The sequence below is a fragment of the Mastigoproctus giganteus genome, chromosome 8, assembly GCF_048544385.1.
Source record: "Mastigoproctus giganteus isolate SK-2022 chromosome 8, ASM4854438v1, whole genome shotgun sequence".
NCBI classification, from domain to species: domain Eukaryota; kingdom Metazoa; phylum Arthropoda; class Arachnida; order Uropygi; family Thelyphonidae; genus Mastigoproctus; species Mastigoproctus giganteus.
The window spans coordinates 144,752,788-144,758,598 of NC_143582.1; positions in this window are offsets into that span (position 1 = coordinate 144,752,788).

Here is a 5,811-nt window from a genome sequence, read left to right on the forward strand (position 1 = left end):
CTTGTTGCTCAGAAGCTCCATATCATGGCAACGAGTTCCAGAAGTTTACAGTGATGCTAGCCAATAGTGCTTGAACCATGGAGTAGTGATAATATGTGCTATGGGGCGAAGAATCGCATTAAACAGTTTATGGAATGGAATGTGGGTGTGGAGAATGCTTTGAAAACGTCGTGTACCTCAGTGTTCGATACCTGCAATGAAATTTGCAAGAGGTAGGTCATGGTAGCGAATTTATCTTTCTGTTCGCACCCAAACCTTTGGCTGTACTGCAGGAAATCATCAATGCCCAATTGTAGAAAAAGTTGTGAATTGCTAAACAAGCTGATCAAATTAAATTCGATTAGTTTATTCGGCAATTTCAGATGTGTACAGGAGGTTCCGTCAGTGCTTTCACAGAACGAATTTAAGATCATTGTTCGTGACCACACAGAAAACTAGATCGAATTTCATGATTTGGTATAATAAGGCACTCAATTGCAGTCCCAGTCCAGATCATGATATTAACGCAAATTATAGCCTCTTAGTAAAAAAAAGAAATTTAATAAAAATATATTGGGAGAAGCTATATGAAGTTCAATCGAGGCCATCCCCTGCACACATTTCTTTTATTCTTAAAATAATAAAAATTATCAGTGTTGTTACATATATACTATAAAGAAGAAAAGCAACAGAGCATTCCTAACTGTGTCACTGTTCATAATGGGAATGCACATCCTATTACAAATACCTCGAAATAATTATCGGCAATTATAAAAAGATAAGCATTTATAGAATTAGAAGAATTAAAATTAGAAGTAACGTACTGAATAGTGCCATGAATACATTAAGAACAGGTGTTAATGCGCAAATTACTTAATTTCCAAATTTCAAATAATGAAGAAACGTTTTCACCGGGAAGGGGGGAAGAGTTGTAGCTAAATCACTTTTTTTTCTTTTTTTTTTTTGGCTTACCGAACAGAGAGAGAGCTTTCCAGTAGTTATAACTCTTTACTTTCAACAAAATGTCTGGTAGTAGCTAATACAATCGGGGCAGCGTAGTAATACGCCTTCTTCTCGTAGTTACATAAGCCTATCCATTCTAAAACGAACGCACTTTTCACAAAATAATAACATGCATCGAGAAACAATGGACGAATTCTTAATGCAGTCTGTCACGTATTGGTACGTGCAGTCGCTTCCAGCGCCATCACACGGAAAACAAAAATCACTCCTAATTTACATAAATCTTTATTGAATGGAAATCACAATTAAAATTGTTTGAAGATGAAATTTGTAACGTTCCACAAATACAAATAAGTATATTTTTGCGACTCGTTTTGAACATTTCATGTTATATTTAAGTAATGTGTTTATATATGCAAATGAAAACAAGAACGACAGAGATTTGTGAAATAAATATTTCCGAAGGATTATGCAGAAAAATTACTTTCAACTAGATAGTAGTGTTGTTGTTATTGAGTTTTATGCGCATCAGCGACTTAAATCATATTGCACCGTATTATGTCGGTAAATTTAGTGTTCTGTTCTCAATTTCCCTGTTTGCTTGAGTTAAAACACGAGTTTCCGGAACAAAAACCTCGCCTGATGCCGAATAACTCAGCCACATTGTGAAAAAGGCCCAAGAAAGTTTCTTCCATTCTTGACGAGATTCGAACTGAGGTCTTTTCCTCCTGATGTGGGAAGGACGGTAGACAATAAATACGGACTCCTGTAAGTAGGCTACTCTATAATTAGATCCATTTTAGCCCTCGTGTGTATTTTGATTTATAAATTCAAAGTATTACGCAATACTTTCAATTTATGGAAATTCATGGTCACTTTGTCAACTGTGTAATTAAAAAATCTGATTCAATAGAATAAAAAACATGCAATTTTTCCAAAGACCGACTAACTCGGTGACCGTGTGACGTAAAAAAAAAAAAAAAATACAAAAGGTTCGTTCCGTCCAAACAGGAAGTTTCCATCAACTTCTGCGATTCAATCCAGGACTTTTTTTTAACCAAATCATTGTTGTAGTATTAGTATTAATAGTGAGAAATGATGCAAGAGAACAAGCTGTATACAGCATCAACCTATAAAATAAAAAAAACAATGAAAAGAGCCAACACTTCCCAATTCACCTTTTCTTCCCTTCTAACATTTTGTCTAGTTCTTTCTTGAATTTAAAGCTATGCACCACCACAACACTAGATGGGAATTTGTTTCAACAATCTACGACCCGCTGGTGAAGGCAAATTGACGCACAATCTACCCTGCACCAGTCTCCCTCATTTCAATTTATACCCTTCATGTGCGTAGTCTGAACAACAGAAGGATTCCATTAGACTGAGCTTACTCGATCTATTCAAAGCCTTAAAAGACCCAATCAGATATCCACACAGGTCTCTAGTCTCCAAACACTACTTGCCGAACTGAAGACTTTCTTGGTAAGGGTACCCTTTTGTTCTTCTCACTAATCTAGTTGCTGTTCTCTGCACTTGTTCGAACAGATCCAAGTGCTTCCCAAAATGAAGCCTCCAGACCTATATGCAGCACTCAGTACTTTAGTACAGGTACTGACAAAATGACTCAAGGAAACTTCCTTTCATAAAGGCTGTCCTTATAGGCCTTCAGTCCTTGTCCTGTAGTAGTAATAATATTCTATGGTTAGTTTTCCTGCTTCTCCGATGAAAAATCAGTTTCCGTTGGTAAAAACTCTGCAGTCTCTCCAAAACAGACCAACTCAAACTCTGTGTGAAAACCCCATAAAAATTCATTCCATTTCAGCAAACCCTGTCTTCGAAACAGTGTAGAAACATAGTGATCGTATCCGCTATGGCTGTAGTCGCTGGCTACTAGGGACCAACGACTACAAACGTAGTGCTAACTGCGCGGATACAGGTACAATTACAATGAGTGGTCACTTCATTAACTACATATGTCCTATCCATGAAATGGAGTGCTTCTTCGTTAACGTACCACACGTTCGTACTATGCGATATCAAGCAGGTGAGCAGACTTCTTTATGATGTTATTTGTGTGCAGTGCGAGAACAGGCAAGAAGAAAGATTTACATGACTTTGAATATTGCACAGTACTTGGCACCAGACACATCGAAAACTGTAACCCTTTGCATTTTCATGTACAGTTGTGTCTCAGGTGTATCGAGATTAGTCCCACAACCAAATAGCATTCAGCCAACGGCGATCCTGTGCTCCGAAACATTTTGTTGATTCGAAAGGCCAATGGAAGCTGACAAGATTTTTGCTGGGTAATGAAAAGGCTACAGTCAGTCAAAAAAACAACCCAGTGCACCAGTGGCAGTAAAAAGACATTTCACACCTCGTCGTACCTTGTTACGGATGGGGCATCGCAGCCAGAATAAAACAGTGGTGTTACGTTGGGCCCAAAAACAAAGACTAGAGATTTTGAAAAAAAAACATTACTTGTTCTAACAAATCCCAGTTCCTGCTGTTTCAAACTGATAGCTGGACCAGAATATGGCGAAAACTTCATGAGTCCATGGACTAAATTGTTAATAATGTAGACTTTGCAATGGTATAGGAAATGCTTTCGTCGTGCACATTGAGTCCCTTGATAGCACAGAGAAAAATTTGGGTCACAAGTTATCTGAAAACTGTTTCCGACCAGGGAGCAACCATTTATGGCTGTAGTATATCCATCTGCGAATAGGTTTTTCCAAGAGGATAATACGCCATGTCAAATCGAATTAAAATTTCATTTCCTTTATTTTTTCATTGAAGAGGAGTAATAATTCCCAGAAAAATTCATGACCGCAAACTAATCGGAATTCTTAATTCTGTCTACTAAGGTGTTTCCTTGTAATTTGAGCTCAGATCATGATATTTCCTGAGGCCGTCCTAAATCCTTATAATAATGCGATTTCGTTTTGTTCGGAAATAAGTATTAAATGACCTAACGTTCTGATGATTAATACACGTTTTACAACAGATCATATTACCACACATTGGAATGATGATAACAAAACTCCTTAATATTGTTAGCCGCCTTGATTCTAACGACATCTTTTTATCTCCATTGTGGTCGATAAGGGGCAATAGTGTTTTTGTTATCTCTTCTCATTGTAGGTGTTTCCATGACATGCAGTTTCATCGAAACGCCCACAATGATTGATAGATTTAGAAATTCTTGGATTTAGAAATTTTCATTTATTGATTTATAAAGGCAGCAAAAAAAAAAAAAAAAAAAAACGGAAAATGTTCTGATTAAATACTCAAAAATATATTAAATGCAATTGAAATTGATTAAGATTATCAAAATTAGAACTGAAATTTGCTCTTCAGTTCCGTTATAAATGATCAAATATCTCTAAAAGGATATAAGCCGCAGTGGCTTATAACTTTTTAGTTCTACATTATATTCTAAATATGACAAAAACAATGAAAATTGCGCAAGGCCGCTACCAAGTACCCGTAAAAGAATATGAAATTGCCATTATCTAATTGAAGCCTTTGTCCTCGCGATATATCAATATTGATTTCACCCTCATGGATACGATGGGATGATTACTCGAATCACTATAGTTGGCTGGGTAATAAAAGGTAAGACGCTGAACTTGCTATATGAATGTGTATTTATCCCCATGGTAACGTATGGTGCACCAATTTAGTTTGAACGTGTAAGTGGAAAAGTATTTACTAGAAAGCTCAGTTCCATTCAAAGAGTAGTGCTCCTTAGGATGTGCATGGCATGCAGAACTGTGTCGACCCCAGCTTTGCAGATTGTGACTGGAAAATTGCCTATTGATCTGCATTTATTGTATTGTGCACTGACTTACTTCATCCGCCGTGGCATTCCCTGTTCTTTCCTGAATATACAGGTGGACATTTTGGCAGATCCCAGGAAGGAAAGGACAAGAATCTGGGATGCTTTGGTAAAAGTCTGGCAAAAGCGTTGGAGTGTTTGTGATAAAGAGCAGATTACACAAAAATTTTTCCCAGAAATGCAGCCTCGATAAAATTCAAATGGTTTGCCCCAAACTTACAAGCTATGTTCTTATTAACTGGTCATGGTTCGATTAATGCAAAGTTGCATGATTTAGGAATTAATGAAAGATCTAGTTGCCATTGTGGCGAAAGAGAATCATGGGAACATATTATGTACAACTGTGAAGAGTACTGCGATCTACAAATTGCATTGGTAGCTCGGGTTAGTAATCTCAATCTTATGGCAGAATTCTGCGAGACAATTCTAGTTGATAAACAGGAGAACTTCTTGGCTTTCCAAGCCTTTGCAATTGCAATATTTCTTAGGCGGAAGACTCTTCTGCATGTGGAAGCCTTGGATTTGTAATGCGGTATGGCGTATGCCGAATTACCTAGAGTTCTGTGAAATCGTGGAGGCTTGAGTCTGCTATATCCACTGCAACTCCAGCGCCTTGTGCTGAAATTTCTGCTCTCGGCAGCTCCTGGCGCTGGTGTTTCTCTTCTCGGCAGCTCCTAGCGCTGCTGGCTTTCCAACAGACTGTGAACAGATGCAAATCTTTCCAATGAAGTTTGGACTTTGTCTGAAATTTAATTATATGTATATTTTATTTTTTATGTAATTTAATTATTTTTCGATTTGTTCATATCAATCTTTTTTGGTAATGGCAGGTTTTTCCCTCCCTGTTACTTGGGCAAACAGGAGAGGGAGTATATAAGAGTACTGCTAAATTATGTGTAACTGACAGCGGGGTTGCCATTGGTTGGCTGGGACCGCTTTAAGTAATAAATATCAATCATGGCTACGATGTAATTCCAAGATTATGAACAGATTTACATCTTATTTAAAAATAAACTTGCACAGTAA